The sequence below is a fragment of the Callospermophilus lateralis genome, unplaced genomic scaffold (genome assembly GCF_048772815.1).
Source record: "Callospermophilus lateralis isolate mCalLat2 unplaced genomic scaffold, mCalLat2.hap1 Scaffold_406, whole genome shotgun sequence".
In the NCBI taxonomy this organism is placed as follows: Eukaryota; Metazoa; Chordata; class Mammalia; order Rodentia; family Sciuridae; genus Callospermophilus; species Callospermophilus lateralis.
Window position 1 is genome coordinate 230,454 of NW_027514359.1, and position 23,893 is coordinate 254,346.

The 23,893-nt window shown below is 32.4% G+C and overlaps 1 pseudogene; it reads left to right on the forward strand.

Annotated features, from left to right (window-relative positions):
* Nucleotides 1–2,734: 2,734 nt before the first annotated feature.
* Nucleotides 2,735–22,361, forward strand: LOC143389736 (cadherin-10-like; annotated as a pseudogene).
* The last annotated feature ends 1,532 nt before the right edge of the window (nt 22,362–23,893 follow it).

Genomic DNA, 23,893 nt, shown 5'->3' on the forward strand with positions numbered 1-23,893 from the left:
CCTCTTTCTAGTTCTCCTCCCTACACAAAGGACCTCTATGGGCTTAGCAACCCCTTCAAATCACCCTTTGTAGCCTAGTCTTAAATTCTCTTGAAATCATAAAACACCACATGAAGAATTTTCACCATTATCTTCAATTTGGTGTAGTACATTTCAGTTCAAGAAATATTTAAATAAACTCCTTCCATTGGTATTTATTCCTAGCCCTCACTTTCCTTTCATAGCATCTGTTATCACACATTTTTTTGGTGAAGAGGTGGACAGAAATATTCTTAGTTGCTTTCACAGTTCATAGAATTGACATGATCTTCCTTTACTAATTATTCTTCAATCTCTTTTCACATAATTAATAAAAAATGAAGTCAGGCATGGTGACACACATCTGTAATCCCAGTGTCTTGGGAGGCTGAGACAGGAGGATTGCAGGTTTGAGGACAGCCTCAGCAACTTAACAAGGCCTTGGATAACTTAGTGAGCTCCTGTCTCAAAAAAAAAAAAAAAAAAAAAACTGGGCTTGCAGCTCAGTTGTAAAGTGCCTCTGGGTTAATTCCCCAGTATCCCCCCCCCACACAAAAAAAATCATATATATTTGAATATATACATATTTTATGTATGTATTGTAAATCCACAATTGTTAAGACTTTTCTAAACTGTGGGAAAATAAGGTATCAATGTCCACCATTTTTTTTTGGACCACAAAGGAATAGTTTGCATAATTTACTCATTTTCAAAACTATAAGAAGGAAGATACTAACTTATTAAATAATATAAACTTTCTCTAAAATATTTCCTTTGTAACTCTATTTACAAAGGATAATCTCCCAAGTTAGAAATAATATGTCTACTGTATATTATACATGACACTGATGTTCTTGCCATATAGAATGGTGTTTTTTTTTTCTTTTTTAATTGTGGGCCTCTGAAGTAGATAATGCCTATAAAAGTATGTCTATGAAAAAAAATCAATGCTTTTGATGTTTTCTCGCTGTTTTTCTGTACTAGGAAAAAAAAACCCTATTTGATATGCTTCAAGATGTAAGTTTACTAAACTTTCTTTTCTTTGGTACTGGGGATTTACCTCAGTTTTATTTAACCACTGAGCCACATCCCAGCCCTTTCAATTTTTTTATTTTGAGACAAGGTCTTGCTAAGTTGCTTAGAGCCTTCCTAAGTTGCTAAGGCTGACTTTGAACTTGTGATTACTCCTTCTTCATCCTCCCAAGTTGCTGGGATTACAGGTATACACCATCATCCCTGGCTAGTTAACTGATTTTCTAAAAGGTGGTACCTTCTAGAATTGTACAGCACTCACTGATATGAAAACTGATTTCTTGAAGAGTCTTGAGGAATTCTTAATGGCTTCAGAAAGAACTCCCAAATTTCCTTGACCATCTAGATTAGGGTCACCAGTCAGGGGCTCATAATTGCAAGGCCAACCACCCTGTCCATATTTTACTTCCCCAGCCCCCCAAAAAGATTAACTATTTATTTATTTCTGACCAGATTGTGTTTGCTGGCATTAATGTGCTCTCAGCTGATTTCTGATGCTAGGCTACCTTCACTGGTATATTTTATTGAATTTGGTTATTTGAGTCATTGCCTTACTTTTCATAAGATATAATTCACTGGACCAGTAAGAGCAGTATGTTAATGTTGATACCACCAGAATCGCAAAGGATATCTGTTACATTCTAGATTTCTTTTCAGCAACAATAAAATATCTAAGCTATTTGAAAGAAAATCAATCATAAAATGCTCATTGTATGTCAGAAACTATTCAACAATATCTGATATTTTTACAACAATGAACATGAAAATGAACTGAAATTGTTAAATTCAGAGAATGTATGTTATAGTTCTCTTGATTCTTTTATGAAAATTCATCTTTCAGAGAACTATAAACACTACAAATGTGATTCTACTTATCTATACAATTATTTCTCAGATTTTGGACTGGAGTCAAATACTAACAATTACCAATCTCTAAAATGGTCTTAATATTCTGAATAAGAAAGAATCTCACAATATAAACAATATAAGAAGTTTCTCAGAACTAGTCATCTGACTTTTGCAGGAAGAACCAGTATTTTTTTCTTTTCCTTTCCTTATCCCTTTCCCTCCATTCCTCCCCCACCGCCCCCACCTCTCTCTCTCTCTCTCTCTCTCTCTCTCTCTCTCTCTCTCTCTCTCTCTCCTTCTCTTTTCTTTATTTTCTTTCCTACCAAGAATTGAACCCAAAGCCACTTAATCACTGTGCCATATCCTCATCCCCTTTTAATTTTGTTACAGGGTTTAACCAGGTTGCTTACAGCATCTCTAAACTGATTAGGCTGGCTTTGAACCTGTGATCCTCCTGCCACAGCCTCCTAAACCCCTGGCATGTGCCACTATGACTGGGTTGGTATTTATTTTCACTTTTAAATTTTTTCAATATTTTTTTCTAGCCAAAAGTGGAAAAATGAGGTAAAAGCCTTTATGGATTCTTTCAGTAACATGTTAAACTTCTATGTACTCTGAAGATAGATTCTTTTATTGTTTTAGTGATATTTTCTTATTTTATGAATGAACAGAAAAAAAAATGAACTGCTATCAAGAGGTAAAAGATTTGCTATGGTCTGAATATATGTTTCACCCTAAATTCACATTTTGAATCCCTATCCTCCAAGGTGATGGTATTAGATGGGCCTTTGGGTGGTGGTTAGGATGTGCAGGTTAAAAAGCCTTCAGGAATAAGATGGGTACAGTGCCCTTATATAAGAAGCCTCAGGCAGACCCCTGGTTCCTTCTGCCATGGAGGGCACAGCCAGAAGGTACGGAAGAGAAGGTGTCAGCAGACCCTGAATCTGCTGACACATTGTTCTTGGACTTTCCAGCCTCCAGAACTGTGAATGTAAATTTCTGTTGTATAGAAACTATGTGTCTGTGGAGCTGATTATAGCAGACTGAACACTGTGAAACAAGGATCCTCCAACATGAACCCATCCTGGAGTTTACTCTCGATTTAACTTCCATGTAATGAAAAATTGACTCTCTAGTTCCTAAGCTGGGTAATCCAGAGTTCCTTTTAGCTTATAAGCTTTATTTTATGTAAATATCTCAAATAACTGCTTTATTAGAAATTCTATAAAAATATCAGATATGTGCTACATTTCAAATTACCAGGCATTTATTAATCATTTATATTTCAAATAATTCTTTAATATAAATGGATTGCTTAGTTTTAAATATTACAACTAGTCAATATAAACAAACATAATGATGTTATAATTAAACATATCTGAATAAAGTTAAGGCATAGGAAGATGACTTTTAAATGTGCAGTGCAGTACCAGTTGTTCTATTTTCATTAGTTGTCATGTATCTTGCCATGTCCTTTATCTGCTTGTGAATTTACAAGTAACATAGCAGGTTGTGAATTTTTAATAGGCTTTCCTCAAGGAAAGAAAAGGTCAGTATTATCATAAATTTCTTCTTAAAGATTTGTGGCACAAATGTTTTACACCGCAAAACAGGTGTTAGTGAGAAACTAAAGCCATAATAATCTAATATTTTTTCCCTGTTTAAAGAAAACTTAGTCTCATATAATAAAATAGCACAAGACAAGTTCTTATGAAAGTTATTTCTCTGTAAAGAGATGCAATAAGTTTTTTAACACATGTTCCATTGATGCCTCTTCTCTGCAACAAAAATAAGTGATCTTATTCAATTAAATGTTTAACAAATTCAAGCACTGACACCTCATATCCAAATAAAAAAAGGAAGAGTAATTAGAGGGTTACAATCATAATAATTAATTATTGTCTGAACTTAGTAAATGAGACAGAACAAGAAATAAACTGTATCACACATACACAGAATGACGGAAGAAAACAATGCCAGTGCACATGTGAATAGAGTATGCCCAGAAAAGATGATTGGAAAACTAAGGAGATATTTAAAAATAGAGGAGAAGGATTGCCCATTTGTCTCTTCCTATATCTGCTAGGAAAGCATCAGCATTCAGTGTCCCTGCAAGGAGCTGCCTTTAACAACCATGGGTTTTATCTTCGGGAAGAGGCATTTTCTCCAATCTTGAGAGTATAGGAATTCATCTCTCTGACTCATTTAGTATGACAGATATCAATTTTAGTTTTTTACTAATACATTTCTCAATTTTTTAAAAACCCTTCTATCATTAAACAGAGGTTAATATCAAGACAGTAAATAAGGTCATTTTAATCTTTGTTTTCATTTTGTTTGTTTTTAGTTGTAAATGGACACAATACATTTATTTTATTTATTTATTTTTAGGTGGTGCTGATACTTGAACTCAGTGCCTCACACATGACATGCTAGCCAAAAGCTCTACCACTGAGCTACGTGCTCAATTCCAACATTTGTTTTTCTTTTTCTTTTATTTGTTTCTTTTTTTTTTTTTTAAATTTCTTTGCTTTCTGTCTTTTTTTTTTTTTTTTTTTTTTTTTTTTTTGCGCTACTTGAAATTTAATGCAGGGACACTCTTCAGTGATTTATATCCCCAGCACTTTTTAATTTTTATTTTGAGACAGTGTCTGACTAAGTTGTTAAAGGTGGTCTCAAATTGCAAATCTTCCTGCCTTAACTTCCCTGGTAGCTGGGATTACAGCCGTGCATCACAACATCCAGCTTCATGTTTTACTCTTTTTTTAAAAAAAATATTTATTTATTTATTACTCTTAACTAATATAATAGTGTTTACTTGTGGCCCTCTGTAAGCAAAGTTTTCTTTAAATACAAATTATCATTACTTCAATATTGTATATTTCAAAAAATTATTGTCTATAGTTTCTTAACAATAAAACACAAATACATAGAGAAAACTAATGAGATGGTTAGAATTGTAACTATTTTATTCTCTTAGTTATATTTCTGTTGGAGAAAGTAGACATCCTTCATTTTCCAATTTTTAATGTCACAGTCTGACTTACAATCCTCATCTCTTTGATTCCCTGCTACATGTACAATTTTCTAATCCAATGGAAACTCCCACAGTATGTTATCCAATTATAGGATCTAATTTTTAATCTCTGTAGTATAATATAAGTAAAGGTAAAAATCCTGCTGTGATTTATATTCTAAAATTCAGCATTATAGAAATTAATATCTCACCATATGAGCAGCTTTATAAATATGTTTAATTGATTAGAATAGTTGAACTGATTTTAATCAGTTTCATATCTTGCTTTATATCCTTGACCAAAATCTATGTTCTATATTCATCCTCTGTTCTAAGATGTAAAATTTGTAAAATGGAAAAACTTTTCCTAGTTCAAATGTCTTCTTATTCTTAATTGGGTAGTTTGGTTGTGTATACTTAACAAACCCTCCATTATTCCTGTAGGCTAGTTTGGTAGCTGTCCTGTGAATATCCATCCACACTTTCTTTGAATCTTTCATTGAACTAGAATGAAATTTTTGATTTCATTTAGTTGTACCTGACTCTTCTGATAATAAACAAATATTTATCCGTTCAAATTACTGAATGAATAAAAAAAAATCAGAACTGTCTATTGCAAACCATAAAGTTATCTGTTCAAATGATAGATATTGATATTATCAATGCTCTTTTCTTGAATTATTTTGATTCCCAGGCAGAAAGAAATGTGCAATGCCTAGATCTGCCATATGGAAAATTGCCGCTGTATGGTACATGCATATAGTTGGAAAGTTTCCCAGCAACTATGTGCATTTTCATTTACTAAAAAGCATAAATCTTGTGACTTTTTGAGAGTGGTTCCATGGACAACACAATCATATGTTACTTCTGAGAGCTTTTCAGTTAAAAGTAGATATTTCCTGAGTTTTCCACCCCTACCTTACTGTTTATGAACAGCTAAAAATGTATTTAAAATTTTGTTCTCTAATTTCTTTATCTTTGTCTCTAAAGTGAATATGCCTTTTGGGTTTTCTGTCTTGCATTATATTTGTAATAATGAGTTATCAATCCTGAAATAAGAGAAATAAAAATATTTTTCAAGAGTTGATAGGTAAATACAAATTACTGATAATCATTAAAAATCAAACTACTTTTGTTGATAGTGCTAATATTAGAAATTAAGAAAAATCTACAATTTATTAAATATTTCTTAAGGCAAATAATAAAAGTTTGAACTGTAATATTTTGTTTCAAATAATAAAACTGTAATCCTAACATAAAAATGTTTACTGGTTGTGTGCTACAAGTGAAGAAAACCTTACAATCCTTGTGGTTTTCAAAGCCAAACTTTGTGCTTCCTATGGCCAACCTCCTTCCTTAAGGACACAAATCCAGTGGAAGGCAAGAGATACACTCACTAGAATCCATATCCATTTTTATAATCCACAATGCATGAGGGACACATTACTAAATGCTCAAACATCCTTGGGCTTCCTTTAGGTTCTATGGGTATCTCTTCTTTATGTCTTCTTAAGACCAAATTCACTCACTGATACCTGTATCCATAAGTCTGAGGGCTGACCTTATAGGCGGGTATCTGGTGAAAGGCAGAATATATGGAACTTTCCCATGACACACAGATTTCTGGGTTTGCATTTGTACTCACTGTGATGGTACTGGAATGGGATGTCCATGTGGATGCATGCAAAGCTCTTTGATGTGAATTAATTTTGAAAGTTTGAGTGTGGTTTTCTTTGGACATAAGCAAGGAAGAAAGAAAACGACTTGCCCTGCATTGTCTTGCCATTTAAGGATTTTAAGAAGATAGATTTGATAAGGCAAGAAGCCAGAACATATTTTATTTTATAGTTTCCTATTTTTTTCAGTAATAAGGATCAAATAATTTTTAATTTGACTTACAACATATATATTGTGTGTTTTTGTAGATTTCTATCTGAACTTGTGCTATGAGACCTACAAACATTTATGAGGTAGTCACTGTCTTTTGTTTGAACCAAAAATGGTGTATATTTTTCCTAAAGTATACACTATGCTTTTCAGCTTTGTCTATCTTACAAATCCTAAAATATTTCTAATTCCCCGATAGAAATACAATGACTGATAATAAGTTTGTAGAACGCGAAATTCCTGCAAAATATGAGAGTTAAAGACTTTTCCATACAGCAAAAGATTGAGAGAACTGTTTACAACAACACATCAAGACTGATGGTTGCTGTCTCAATCAGATTTATTTGCCCATGAAAATGGTTATTTACCAAGTAAAGGGAAGAAGGGATTTGGTTCATTTTATTACTTTTTCCCATTTATAAAAAAATCACAATGATACATAAAAGACTATCCCTGGTGCTTAAAGCATATAAATGAGTGTTAACAAACCTATTCAACTCTCATTTCCAGAAGTAAGATTACTGACCCCATTATTCTGTGATGGGATTTGAAGGACCTTCTTTGAATTCTTTCAGCATTATTCACCTTTAAACGTTATCATGGATATGCTCATTTTTATTTCCCATAGCTTCATTCAGACCAAGATAAAGGAGATGGATCACTCAAATATATTTTATCTGGAGATGGAGCTGGAACTCTTAATATTATTGATGAAAAAACAGGTGATATTCATGCCACAAGAATTGAGAGGGAGGAAATGGCCTTTTACACTCTACGTGCGCAAGCAATTAACAGAAGAACTCTGTGGCAGTGGAGCCAGAATCTGAATTTGTGATAAAAATCCATGATATCAATGACAATGAACCAACATTTCCAGAAGAAATTTACACAGCTAGTGTTCCTGAAATGTCTGTTGTAGGTAAGTTTATTTACAGCATTATGAAGATATTTAGAACATGAAAAATTTCAAGAAATACTTAAAATATTAGGATAAATTAACTGAAAACATTTTTTATATTCCTTATCAAGACTACATGTTTAACATTATTTTAGTTAGGAAATAAGGAAAAAAGAAATTAATTCATTTCACAGTGCTTGTGAATTTGTAAATCTTTTATATATATATGATAGATCTTCTTTTAAAAATTAATTAAAAATTGACTTTCAATAGAAAAGTGTGAAAATATTAATTTTATTTCACATGGATTTGTTTAACAGTTGTGTAAAATTCTGTCCTAGGATATAATTATAGTCATCTCTTTCTTTCCACAAAGGCTGGTTCAGGGCTGCCCACAGATACTGAAATTCTTGGATGCTCAATTTCCTCATATAAAATCGCACAGTATTTGCATACAATGAATACCCATCCACACATGTATTTTAAATCATTTCTAGATTATTTATAATACCTACTGCAATGAAAATGCTATAGAAATAGTAGCTATGCTACATTGGATAGAGACTATTACAGGAAAAACTTCTACTCATATTCAGTAGATGTACATTTTTAAAAAATATTTTTGAACCTAGGAAAATTGAGTCCTAAAATAAAGAACCTGCAGATATAGGTGGCCAATGATTTTAAGAATAGTATTGCCTGTTGCAGTGGTTCACACATGTAAAGCCAGTCACTGGAGAGGTGGAGGCAAGAGAATTCTAATCCTGAGGCCAGCCTGAGTAGCTTACTGAGAACCTGTCTCAAATAAATAAAAAGATTGGAGTTTATGGCACAGTGGAAGACCATTTGGCTAGCATTCACGAGGCCTTCGGTTTAATTACAGTACCACATACACAGAAGAAAAATATTACTATTAATGCAATATAGAATTTTAGCTATGTGTATTAGTTACGAATTACCAAAAGAGTTTATTTAGCTTATCTATATATACCAAATGATGGAATTCAATTACTGATTTATTTCTTATTATGTAGTAAGATACTCATTTATTATAACACATATATGTATACATACACATACATATATGTATTTGAATATATAAAATATACATGTATATAAAAATATACAATATATTTCAAACTGCTGATATGAATCTCAAATTGAAATAAACCTCCAGTTGAAAACACACAATTAATCATTTGTTGGTAGAGAGTTACAAGGTTGAATTTTGAAACTTATAAAACAGAAGCCATGAAAAGGGTAAAATTCAAGAAAGTGGAGTTTACTTTTTCAATTTAAATAAAAATAAACATATTTGTAGGAGAATAATGCTAATACTGTCATTTTTAATTAGATAGAGGATGACAAAGAATTAAATGCACCAAGAAATTCAGATAATATTTTTAGAGAGACACACATTTGAATTTAATACAAATACACACTTTTCAAATGTATGTACATTTTTTAAACTGATGTGACCACTATGATGACTTTTTTTCTACATGTAACAATTTAAATAGTAATGTTTTAAACTGCAATTCTCAAAAGATTTGGTCTGGATTGTTATTTAATGTTTACTTACTAAATTCCAAGGGCTTGGGACCATCACCTAACTCTAAAGCCCTTATAAATATGATGAACTTTATTAGATTTTAGTAGTTCATGAAAATTAGGATCATCTTAGATTGTTTCTAAGTTTAGAATTTAATATATTCATAAAGATGTATTCTAGATCAGATGTTAATTATTTTTAGAGTTAATTAGTGCAGGGGTGAGGAAGAGAACAGACTTATTGCTTTGTGCTTAGATATGCGTTTTAAAAAAACAAATCTATTATATAAAAATAAATTTAAATATCAAAACTGAGAATTTGAAAAATGATCATATTTGTTAATATTTGAAAAACTGCAGCATTATCTATTTTATACATGAAATACTGTTGATTAAATATAGATTATGCAGTTGAACTTAAAGTTGAACTGCAGTAACACTATATAAATATAAAAATCAAATATTTATATTTTATCATCTTACTATAAAGCCCTTATAAATATGAACTTTATTTTAGTAGTTCATGAAATACACACACACACACACATACACACACACACACACACACACATTTATTTGATTATCATCCAAATTATATGTAAAAGTTTTATTAAGAGGTCATTATTAAAGACAAACATCAATGAAGTCTTCAATGAAAACGAGTGCTTTTGCTCCTCCTTCTGGTACTGTGCAGAACTAAGCTAAGTTTGGATACTTCAGGTACTTCTGTGGTGCAAGTCACAGCTACAGATGCCGATGACCCTTCCTATGGGAACAGCGCCAGAGTCATTTACAGCATACTTCAAGGGCAGCCCTATTTCTCTGTGGAGCCAGAAACAGGTCAGGAATAATGAATCGGTGTTCGTTCATTTAACCATCTTTGTGATCTTTATTAGTACAGAGAGGGGAGAATGAGAACAAAGCATTAATACTCAGGAAAGTCTGAGGATGCCACAATTAAAGATGGCAAAACTCAATGTTAAAATATCAAATATGCTAATGGAAATGTAATTGTTTTCGTGTTTTTATACATGGATTCAGATGACTCTAGAATATACTGGGAACTGCTAGAAAATATTTATATGGAATTATTTTTACAATTAATAGAAATCAATATCAAAAGAATATCTTTTAAAAATTCACTAGTCTAAAAATACTACTTGTGAGCTGAATCAAGTAATAACTGAAAATCCAGTTAGAATAATGAAAGTATTTGTATTTCCTTCAGGTATCATCAGAACTGCTTTACCAAATATGAACAGAGAAAACAGAGAACAATACCAGGTGGTCATCCAAGCCAAAGACATGGGTGGCCAGATGGGAGGTTTGTCTGGGACCACCACAGTGAACATCACACTGACAGACGTCAATGACAATCCACCTCGCTTCCCACAGAGTAAGTGGCCTTTAATGGTCATTTATGTTCATTCTGAAGAAAGTTTTAGAAAATTTTTTTTAAGTTTTAGAAAAATAAAACAAAATAGAGTTAAAAGAAGAAATAAAAAAGGAACTATCAATTTTATTTGAAACACTTGAAAATGTGCTATACAAAAGAACTAAAACTATATGTTGATGAGTTCACTGTTATTCAAAATAAAATGAAATATTTCAGGCATATTTTATTCAGACAGGAGCTGTGATTAAAAAACATCTTTATATTTATACATTTAGTTTAATATTTTACTGAAAATGCACTGTTATAATTAATAATTCACTCCTCTCTATTTAGAACTTAATAAAAGGACCCTAGCTTAAAGGTAAATTTTTATGATACAAAATATAATTTGACAAATTATAAATACTTCATCAGAAAGGGCTATATAGAAAAATCTTCTAAAACATGAGAAATATTTCCAATCACTGTGTATTTAATGTCAACTGCTAACACTTCAAATCCTCAAAATAAATTCAGGATATATTAAGACCCCCTAGCTTCTGCCCTTATAATACATACATTTATTCTTTTTTTTCTTGTATAAATTTGTGTGACTACATGCCTAATTGTACATAGAGAGAATGATAATGAGTCTCAGTGGACACACCCAAGACCAAATCAATTTTTTTCTATTCTAAAAGAGCCTATACTTCAAGATGGAATTTAATGTTGTTAGAAATGAGACATAAAAATCAAATTCTAGTGATAATCTAATTTCTCATCATTTGCTGAACATTTACTTCTAAATATATCTCCATTTCAGTTAGTGTTTTGGTTTAAATATTTTCCTAATAAAATATTAAAATATAAAATGCAATGGCTTTTTTGTGATATTTGTATTTTTGAAGACTATTACTCAGAATGAATGATAGTGTAAGAATTCACTGTGGGTTTCTTTTTTTCTTTCTTTTTTTTTTTTTGCTATTTATTTATTTACTTTTGTAGTTCTAGATGGACAGCATGCCTTTATTTTATTTATTTACTGAGCTATAGCCCCAGCACTGTTTGATGATTTGAAAGCATTTTATTATTTTCTCTGTTTTTTAATCAAAATGTGATTATTAGTAGTGTATTTTTTAATTATATTGCCTACAATTAGTTATGTGAAGGAATGTTAAGTTCAGATAGAACCTTCTTCAGAAGACCAATGGCCTGCCTCTGTACCCATGGCGACTGCTTGCTGGGTGTTTGATGCAAGTGCCCATCACACATAAGGTTAGGCCCAGGACAATGAGAAAGGATGGCATCCATGTACTCTATTTTCAAGAAATCAGGTTTCATCTTCACATTATCTATGTCAATTTACAATAAAAAGCAAACTGATAATAAATACACATAATTCCATAAAACAGGTTTAAAGATATAAACAATTTAAAAGTAATTTCATAACAGGAAAAAAAGAACACTGTAAATATACAAGATCATTAAGATGGAGAAAGAAGGACTGAGGGAGGGAGGAGGGGAGGGCGAGTAAGGTATTGGGGAGTGAAATTTATCATATTTTGTTTTAAAGTATGTATGAACATATCATATTAAAACCCACAATTCTGTATAATAAATATGCACCAATTAAAAATTAAATAAAACAAATTTTAGATTACAAATGTATTCCTGGCCACCTCTTATCTTGAGCCTTTTACCAGGAGAATGAACATGCAAATTGAATAGAATAAGCCATAACTAATTAATTTCACAATGTACAATGAGCAAAGTATTTTGGAAAAAAAATGTATTTTATCAGTAGTTAATAATCATTTGGATTAGTACTATATTCTTAAATTTTCAGAAGTCTAAAATGCAGTCCATTCACTAATAGCACATTTGATAAACAAATATATAGATTCTAATTAAATTAAGAAAATTAGACATTTTATTGGCAGTAATGATCAATGAAAATACACTTGATTATGTTTTCAATTGCTGTGAGTCCTTTATTCATTCATTTAATAAATATTTCTTTTTATTTTATTAACTTGAAATTTTTGATTGCCATCTCTTAGGCACAATATAAAAACCCTGCTGTAGTAATAGTGGCAATAATAATCATTAAGATGCTAATAATAATGAAAGGAAAAAACTGCAATAATTTTTGCATTTTCTAAATGGCATTTTTATAGGACACTGTGCCATATTATTTATTGACCTACCTTATTTAATCAGAACAACTCATTCAGATCAGTGTTATGATCTCAATTATATAAATGAGAAGAAAATGAGTGGTTAAAGATGTTAAGGCCAAAGTGATAGTTATGACAGAGATGTGTTGACATCAATGTTCAATTCTAAATGTGAAGCACAATATATTTAAAGGGATTTTAGCACATCCTGCTTCCTGACTCATTATTTTAAAATATGGATGGAAACATAATTTAGTGATTTTTATTTGCTAAATTATCTTTTATATTATAAACATTTGCAACTGTATCTGACTGTTGGGAACACTCAGTCATGGCAATTAGAATGTCATTTGATAGCCTAAATCATCTAACATTCAAGAAACTTGATTTTAATTTCTAATATCATTTTATTAGATACACAAAGTTAGTTCTGTTTCTGTAATCTTTCATGTGCAATGTATCATAGAAATCTCATACTAACTTTGAAACTAAGAGTGGGTATAATAAAGAGAAAACCAATGCTGTCTACTAACAATATAATGTAAATTTAGAATGTTTGCTACATGTGTAAGTGTAAATTTTCTATCAGCCATGTTAAAAAAAATAAGGGAGACAGGAGGAATTTATTTTAATTATATACATGTATTTTTTTTTTTAAATTTATTTTTGGTGTGTATGGACACAACACATTTTATTTGTATGTGGTGCTGAGGATCAAGCCCGGGTCCCACCTGTGCTAGGTGAGCATTCTCCTGCTGAGCCAAAATCCCAGCCCTAATTATATATTTTTTAACCCAGTATTGTCCTTTATATATGTCATCAGTATAGGACACAGTTAGATAGTTTTCCATTCTTTTTCCCCTCCAAGTCTTATACTTGGGTCAAATATATTCCACTGTCATCAAATTTTAATTCAGATGAACTGCATTTTCAATGCATAGCACAAGAGTTTGAGTGATTTGATTGTAACCTGCCATATTTGCAGTTCAGGAGCAGATCCTGCGATCAACCTGCATGAGACTCAGTGATCTCGTACTTCTAGGAGCATTTTCACCTTGATGAACTAAACTGCACTTTCTATTTTCCAGTGTCATTAGTTACACTAGACACTAGTATATACTTTGTGGCCTGATGTAAGACTAAATAAATAACTCTCTGAGGCATTGACTCACTGTCTAGCACTTAGTTTATTTATTTAGTGTCCAATAATGTTGATCTGTGCAAGTGCTGCTCTTTTAGCATCTTCATCTTTAAATATTATTAAAGTAGAGTCAAAAATTAAGCTTTCAATAAAGTTGAATCATCCAAATTTAATATTTCTCAATATACTGCATAAATACTTCTGTCATTTGGAAGGGACAGGGACCCATGCAAGCTAAGATGTCCTGACTCATTTGTTTGTTTATTTTATTGTGTGAATTTATAACAGTGGTTCTCAGTTTAGGGCAATTTTGCCTACAAGATGTCAATTGTCAATATCTTGACATATTTTTTTGTGTTACCTTGTGGGTCCTACTGACATCTAGTGGATGGATGCTGGGGAGGCTGCTAAGAATCCTTATAATACAAAAGACAATTATTTAAGCCAACATATCAATAATATTCAGGTTGACATTTTAAAATATGTTAAATGAATAACAATTAATTCATGTGACTCAAAATATTTTTTCTAAGGTTGCCTCAATAAGTTTAAAAACTGAAAGTGCATAAAATTAGGCAATTTGATTTTCCTGAACCTCAATCCCTGTATATAAATCACTTGTTACTTATAATAATGTTGCAAATAATCAATAAGGTCAGATAAATAAAATGGCTTCAGTAATTCTCATAGCTTATAATAGTATTTCAATACATGGATTTCCTCTTGAGAAGGAAAATGGTAAATATCAAGGATTATATCTCAGTTTTCAAATTTTAGTATTTTTCTTGTTCTGATGCCAAGCTGCCATTTATTTATGGTCAAATATTAAATAAAAACAGCTCAAACCTGGAAAGATATATAATCATGAGTTTCACAATAAAGTAAATGTGCTTGTCTCATAAATAACTGCTTAACACTATCTTTAATGAGGACTACAGGGCAAATTAGTCAAATGTTCAATGTTCCATGAGATTTGCTATTTCATTTTGCAAAAGTTAGAAAGATATTATATGTCCATACCTTAAATATATCTGTAATGCATCCCAATTTGAATATTTTAGGCCTATCCATCTACTTTTGTTCACTTCCTATATGAATTTCCTAAAATCATAATAAAACCAAATAGGCTTTCTGGAAATAATCTAAGCAAATATTAAATTACTTTAACTAGATCATTGTATTTTGGCAAAAGCAACTGGACAACAGGATTTTTTTTCAAAATTACATTTTATTTATTTATTTTTAACAAAAACATCCCTGGAAAAATAATTCAATTTTGAGTCGAGAGTCTTGAGAAGGAAAAGGGTAAATATCAAGAATTATATGAGGGATATCTCATCTATAGTGAGCATGCTAGGCCCAGCATCCTTACTTAAATGTTGCAGAGAACAGCTGCAGAACTCTACTCTCAATTTCTTTCAAGCAAAACAAAACAAAAACACCAGAAAGGAAGCCCCTCTTCTAGAGAAAAAGAGTTTGCAAAAGCAGTTAAACCAGTGGTCAGGTTTTCATTCACCTAGTTAGTGTGTAAGATTTGGCTCCAGTTTTTGAAGGAACTGCAAGTGTCAAGATAGCAATAGGACTCAAGAGACTTGATTTGGTATACAAGACTAGCATCTGAGACTCAGGCAAAACATAGAGACCTGACCCACAAATGGGATGCAAACCCTTGCAAAATTTTCAGAGGCTACAGCTATTTACACAACACTGAAACAAAATACAAAGGGAACAGATTACTTTACATTCTAGCTAAGGATGTGTCTGCTGTCCTAGCATTTACTCACAGAACTTGTTTCGTACAACTTAGGTTGAGAAATCATAAACCAATAGCAAGTAAATTTATGTAACGTCAGGTTAGCTGAGATTTTACGAAGGGGAAAACTTTTAAATTATAAACCAAAGATCATGCAATGAATGAAAAATCCTCATTTGTGTTATATTATATATATGTCAAATTAATATGGTATAGTATATATTATTAATATATATATATATATATATATATGATATATATATATATCATATATATATATATAAGATACATGTCAAATTAATGAGAATCTGATATGGTATTTATTACATAGCATCCAGATCTATCCAAAGTGTACTCAGAATAGTGAATTTATTACTGTCTGTTATATTTTTTTTCCCCATGAACTATTGAGAATAGTAACAAAAATCAGTTGTTGTCCACCATTTATTAATGACCTGAGGACTAATGCAAAATTTCTCACAGGAAAGTTTTTGTTAAAATAAATTATAGGTGATGGATGAGCTTTGGGATTGAACATTAATTTAACAAGACTCATCTTCTGCATACTTCAAAACCATCCCTTAGCTGGGCACGGTAGCATGTGCCTGTAATCAGCTTGGCAGGCTGAGGCAGGAGGAGTGCAAGTTCAAAGCCAGCCTCTGCAACTTAGTGAGGTCCTGAGCAACTTTAGCGAAACCCTGTCTCAAAATAAAATACAAAATAAGGTTGGGGAGTTGGCTCAGTGGTCAAAGTGCCTCTGAGTTCAATCCCTAGTACCCAATAAAACAACAACAAAAAAAGAAAACGCTGTCTCTTCATATTTCCCTTCGATTATCACTAAAGATTACACACAACTATAACTATTTAAAAGAAAAAGTAAAAAACAATTCAGAATCACTGAGTTCTGGAAACAATTTCATATTTATATATGCTTTTTGTTCTTTTTATTTGGATGCTATTTTTTTATTACAGCTTTATAGTTATACATAGCAGTTGGGGTTATCCTGACAAACTTATCAAGGCATGGAAATCAATTTCAGTTATGATCCCCCACTTTTTTCCTCCTCTTTTGCCCTCCCATTTTCTCTCCCCTCTCTGACTCACCTTTCTCTGCTTGACTTCCTTTTGTTTGTGTATAAATTTGTATTTGATTGGTTCTATATAATATCCTGTCCTTCCTTCCCTCTTTCCTTTATTTTACTCTAGCTTTCACATAAGAGAGAGTACATTCAATTTTCAGTTTCTGATTTTGGCTTATTTCACTTTGCCTGATAGTCTCCATTTCCATCCATTTAGCAGCAAATGACATAATTTCATTATTTTCTATGGTGGAAAAAAACCTGTGTGTGTGTGTGTGTGTGTGTGTGTGTGTGTGTGTGTGTGTGTGTGTGTGTGTAATAATTTCTTATTCCATTCATCTATTGATGGGCATCTGGGTTGATTTCATAAATTAGCGATTGTGAATTGTGCTGCTATGAATATTGAGGTGGCTGATTTTCTACAGTATATCAATGTTAGACCTTTGGGGGCAATACAAAGGAGTGGGATAGCTGGGTCCCACAAAGCGGCTCCATCCCTAATTTTTTAAGGATCATCCATACTACTTTCCAGAATGGTTGTACTAGTCTGCAGTCCCACCCACAATGTATAAGTGTATCTTTTCCCCCACAATCTAATCAGCATTTTTTATTATCTGTAGTCTTGATTATTGCCATTCTGACTGGAATGATGCAAAATATTAGTGTACTTTTAATTTGCATTTCCCTGATTGCTACAGATCCTAAACATTTTTTCATGTATTTGTTGGCTATTTGTGTTTCTTCTTTTGAGAAGTTTCTGTTTAGTTTTTTTTTTTTTTTGCGCATTTATTGATTGGGTCATTTTTTTTTAGTTCATTGTATATTCTGGATATTAATCCCCTACTGGAGGAGGAGTAGCTGGCCAAGATTTTCTCCCACTCTATAGTCTCCCTCTTCATACTATTAATAATTTTCTTTGCTGTGGAAAAGCTTTTCAATTTAATGACATCCCACTTATTAATTCTTGGTTTTATTTCTTACACTTTGGGGATAGGTGTCAGCACCAATATGGTGGAGTGTTGACCCTTATATTTTCTTCTAGTAGTTTTAAAGCTTCCAGATTATTTTCTTAATCTAATACATTTCAATCTGAGTTTTTTGCAGTGTCTAGTTTTATTTTTCTACATATAACTATCCAGTTTTCCCAGCACCATTTGTTAAAAAAGCTATCTTTTCTCCAAGATATATTTTTGGCACCTTGGTGAAATATTAGATGACCTATTGGTATGTAGATTTGTCTCTGTGTCTTCTATTCTATTATATTGGTCTTTATGTTTATTTTGATGCCAATACCATGCTGTTTTTGTTACTACCTCTTTGTAGTATGTTTCAGATTAGAAATTGTTCAGATATTGTGATTCCTCTTGCTTCTCTTTTCCTGTTTAGGATTGCTTTGGCTATTCTGGATCTCTTATTCTTCCAAATGAATTTAAGAATTGTTTCTTCTAATTCTGTGAAGAATATCAGTGGTATATTGATGGGGATTGAATTAAAGCTGTACAATGCTTTTGGCAGAATGTCCACTTTGACAATAATGCTCATGCCAATTCAAAAACATGGGATGTCTTTATCTTCTAAAATTGTCTCCATTTTCTTTCTTCAGTGTTCTAAAATTTTCATTGTAGAGCTATTTTTTCTCCTTGGTTAGGTTAATTCCCAAGTATTAATTTTTTTTTTTTTTGGTCATTGTGAATGAGATGGTTTTTCTGATGTCTTATTCAACTAAATCAGTATTGGAGTACAGGGGAGCTATTGACTTATGGGTATTGATCTTATATTCTGCTATGTTGCTAACCTCATTTATAAACTGTAAAAGTCTTCTGGTAGAGTTTTTTGAATCTTATAGAATCATATCATTGGCAAACAAAGATCGTTTGACTTCTTATTTAGTTTTATCCCTAAGATTTCCTTTTCTTTCTTGCATGCTCTGGCTAATGTTTCAAGAACTATATTGAATAGGAATGGTGAGAGTGGACAGCATTGTCTTGTTCTTGATTTTAGAAGAAATGCTTTTAGTTTTTCCATTTAGTATGATGTTGATGTTCTTGATTGATGACTTATATTATCCCATTAGTTTCTTGTAAGTATAGATTATATGTTTTGCTCAAAATAAACAAGATAGAACAATATTATAAAATAATAGGTGTTTTATAGCATGTGCTAAATAGTATAAAAATAACACAAACATTCTCATTTAATCTTCACAACATCTGTGTGAGGAAGACTATTATAATTTTCTCCCTCCTTTTATTAGTTAAAACAATAGAAATTTATAAACTGAAGTCACTATTCATAATTATGCAGTTGGAATAGAAGGAACAGCCTGAAGACTGACATAATTTGGCTCTCAATTCTGTACTTCTAAGCAGTATATAAAGAAAATAGTACTTAAAAATTGTTCCTCCTTCTTGCATTCCACTTTTAGTTAATTATATGATTCACTTTACACATCAGGATTATAGGGTCAGCTTCAAGGAGGACACACTGAATTCTTCAACATCTAAGCATTTTGGTACAAGAGCATGAAATCATACCTTCATAGGTGGGTGCTTTTGTGATACTTAAAGACCAAACATGACTGGTCCTTTTCGTGAGTTCTCTATACTGCTTGGGCAGATGCATAATCAAGTTTTCACTAGACAAGGTCTTTCAAGGAAATTTTATATGATATGCATAGGAATTTAAGGCACGTATATTCAGGGAGCTCTGAGACTACCATAGTCCCTGCCTGGTACCAAAGAGATTTGATTTAATAACTGCTGGTTTTCTCTTTGTAAATAGAGTCAACCTTCCCTCAACTGGGGATCCAAAGATAATGTAGACCCCAGGCTGATCTGCATATTTTAAAGTTAGCAAGCACTTTTCAACTAGAGTAACTGTCAGATATGTCCCAAGGAAGATGCTTCAGCTTGAAAAGAAAATGAAATTCAAAATGTCTCTTTTCCCCTTCTTATTTTCTAGAAAAAATAAATATACTCATGTTTCACAGCACTGTTCTATAATTTATTTAGTTAGATACAGTGTGATTTTTACTGTGACCATGAAAATAATGTCAAATAATTGTTGGATTTTTCCCTCTTCGCTCCAATGCCTACAGTTTGCAAGAATTACACAGAAATAATATTATTAAGAATTTGTCAATTTAATAAACATTGATTAAATTCCTAGTGTGTGTCAAGAACTATGCTGGGAAATAATAATAGTTTATAATAATCATAAAGCAAGTATTAAGAAGCAGGGTAGACCCACAATAATCTGCATTTGGATAAAGTATAGAGATTGATTCTCTCTCTCTCTCTCTCTCTCTCTCTCTCTCTCTCTCACACACACACACACACACAGAGTTTATGATGTCACTTTGTAATTTATCTTACAATCTTGATGCTTTTGCATGCATATATTGTGTGTATAAATATATATCATGTGTATAAGTGAAAATACAAATGTATACACCACATATATATACAAAACATGAATGAACATGTAAGTAGAGATTATCTATGAAGATCAGTGCTACAGCTATCAAAGACTGCTGTAACACAAATGATGTGCCCTCTCACATGTAAAACCATCAGTAAAGAGAAAATTATCTAAAACTCCCTCTAAAATAAACAACAACAACAACAAAAATATTGGCACTGAGGCAAAGAGCATTTTTTTGTTTTGTTTTGTTTTGTTGCTAGAACAGAGTGAACACCATTGGTATTCAGTGAAAGGTGTATGATTTAGCATGGTGGGGCCCCAGTGGTCAAAGCAGGGATTGTGAAAGAAATGAAGTGAAAGCAGTGTTAGTATCAGGAGAAGGGCTGAATATAAAGCACTGCATGTATTATCTAAGAGATCCTTACTATTTTCAAAGCATCAGGCATAGCTCTTCTTTTTGACTAATTGTTTTGATAGCAGTGAAGCATGCTACTTGGACAGGAAAGGCAAGAATTGATGAGAGTCTGAACTAATGCTGAGGAGAGGAGGGATTTGAGATTATAGTGTATTTAAGGAGGTGATCCACAGGACTTAGAAACCAGGTCGATAAAAGATTTGTGGGATAAAAGGTAAAATATCAATACAAAGATACTTTCAAGCTTTCTACCAGACAAGTCTCTTTGAAAAGAAAGAGATTTCAATTCAATTTGAACATTTTGAATTGAGAGAGCTAAAGAAAGACAGTGGGTTATACTTCCTCTTAGAGTTCATGTTATTAACATTATTTTGGTTATTAACAGTATTATTTTTATACTTATTGTTACTGTCTCATCAAAGTGGAGAACTGTCCTTTGTGAGCAATACACATTTCAACTTATGTATACACATTTTTTAAAAATGTATCTTGGGCTGGGGATATAGCTCCGTTGGTAGAGTTCTTGCCTTGCAAGCACAAGGCCCTGAGGTCCATACCCAGCACCAAAATAAAATAAAATTAAAATAAATAAAAATGTATCTGGCCAAGGTCCCTGCATTGATTTGGAGTTAATCCAGTGTAGTGACTTGAATATACTTGTTGTACTGTCATCTAACAATTTGGGGGAGTTCTCTTACAAGATATATATTTCTAAGGAAAGCATCATAAACCTCTAAACCCATGTTATGTCTAAACATCTGGGTCTTATTTCCTATAATGTAGGCCTTCTTTTAATAAAGTAAGAAACAAAGCTATATAAATCAATCAACACAGTTATTTAACAGAATCAATATTCTATACCTTATTAAGAATGGTAAGGATGTGAAAATACAGGCATATTTTAGCCACTTGGATCTTACATGAAGCTTAGTTCAACTTCTCTAATGTTTGTATAACATCTATCTTACTATTTATTACACAAGGCTCATATATTCTGAACAACCAGAAACTAACACTTCTTAGAAAAACAGAAAAAAATATGCACTGTAATTAAGGAAGATTCCACAGTGCCTTAACAATAAGTCAGAAACACCGCTTTTGAACATCACCTACCTTGACTAAACCCTTTTCTGCTTCCCCCAACCAAAAAAAAAAAAAAGGAACTTGCACGAAAAAATGGGGAAGTAAAAAAATATCTAAATAACGCATGCTCCTTTTTCCTGCTCCCACTTGCTTGATAGCATTCTGAATGGGCTTCTTATGTCTCTCCTTTTTTTTTTCAAGTTATAGTATTACTGTTTGCAGCTCTAAAGAGACAGCGGAAGAAGGAACCTCTGATCTTATTCAAGGAGGACATCAGGGACAACATCGTGAGCTATAATGACGACGGTGGTGGTGGCAAGGAGAACACCCAGGCCTTTGACATTGACACCCTGAGGAATCCTGCAGCAATCGAGGAAAAGAAGCTGAGGCGAGACATCATGCCAGAAGCGCTCTTTATCCCCCGCAGGACTCCCACGGTGCCTGACAACACGGATGTGCGGGATTTCATCGCCAAGAGGCTCAAGGAGCACGACCTGGACCCCACCGCACCACCCTACGACTCCCTGGCCACCTACGCCTATGAGGGCAAGGACTCGGTGGCTGAGTCGCTGAGCTCACTGGAGTCAGGCACCACCGAAGGGGCCCCAGGTTTAACAAGCTCGCGGAGATGTATTGTGGTGGGGACAGTGACAAGGACTCCTAACCTGGATTTCTGTTCTGCTCAATAAGAGGAAGCGATGTAAAGGACACTGTCTCCACTTCACCATATTTGATAATCAGGAGACGTTTCCTGCCACTCAGCACAATTCTTTCCCATTTATTTCTTAATTTGTTCATTAATTGCATTAATTCTTTCCTGTAGGATGTCTCATGGAATATATGTGACATTTTATTTAATCACTTCCAAGAGCCAAAGCTATGGAAATTCAGTGTTGTCCATCTTAGTAAAAAAAAAATAAATAAAAAAAATTCAAAAACATGAACAGGATAGCTCTCCCTTAAGCAACCTCAGAAATGAGCCGCTTCTGTTAGATACATGTTCTGCCCTTGCAAATGAAGTTTTTGAAAAGGTGCAGAGAAATTTTAAGATATATCCTGTTCTGTACATTAAATTTAAAAAGAAAAAATGTACATGTGGTGTTAGTAGGTGTGATATGCAACCTGGTATACAAACATTTGTGCAATTTCATTTCATCAAATTCTATCTGCTAATGTTTTATATTTATATTTTTGTTTTTATTTTTAAAAAAATAAACAAGTTTTTACAACTACTTTGTCTCCAGCTTCCCCGCCCCCCAGGAAGAAAACAAGTTCTCCATGAACTAAATATCTTGTTAGAAAATCATATTAAATACAGGTAAGAAGACAAAGTCACTTTAATATTGAAAACGGTAACCAATTTAATATAACTTAGTCAAGACTTATCCTTCCTAGTGAGTCTTGTTGTGTTATAATATGTGAAAAAAAATCTTAATATTAAAATTTTAATTTATATATCATTTAAATGTACCATTCAAACAACTTTAAAATATTGTCATCCTTGTACTAAAGACACCAAGCAATGCAATAATTTCATTTTGTTCATATTTCCTGAAATAATTGAGAAAGGAATAAAACATTTTTCTTATTTTTGTATGACATCTATGCTATTGAGGTTTATAGGTAATAATAGTTCAGACAGATCTCAGACTGAAATCATGTTTTAATGGAAAATATATTTACCTCCCGTGGTGACTTTGAAAATGGATAGTAATGACAGTAATAATGCTGAATGTTCCATTAAGATACATCGTTGCAATTATGTCAACTTTCCAAAAATGCATTACACATTTATGTGTAACAAAGTCTGTTTTTCTGTCAATGAATGATTCAATAGCAAAGAAAAGGGAGGGAGGATTTTTTAGTTAAATACACTGGCAGTTAGTGTCAGTCCAAATTTCTGAGAATCATGGAGTTTAGCTGCCACTAACTGATTCTTTGTTTCTCAAACTCCACAACATAATTTATTTATAAGTGGAATACTTTATTGGATCTAAGAAAAGTTATGTGCCCGTTGAGTATACTGTAAACAATACCAAAGATTTGTGTGTTAATTAGTGAAAATGCTATAGTTTTGGAGTAAGTCAAGGTATGATATTGACATGTCCTTAGTGCAGAATTAGTTATTTCACTCTTTTTGAACACTAATGTTTTCTAACTCCCAGGTTGCCCCACATCACTCTGACCACAGATACT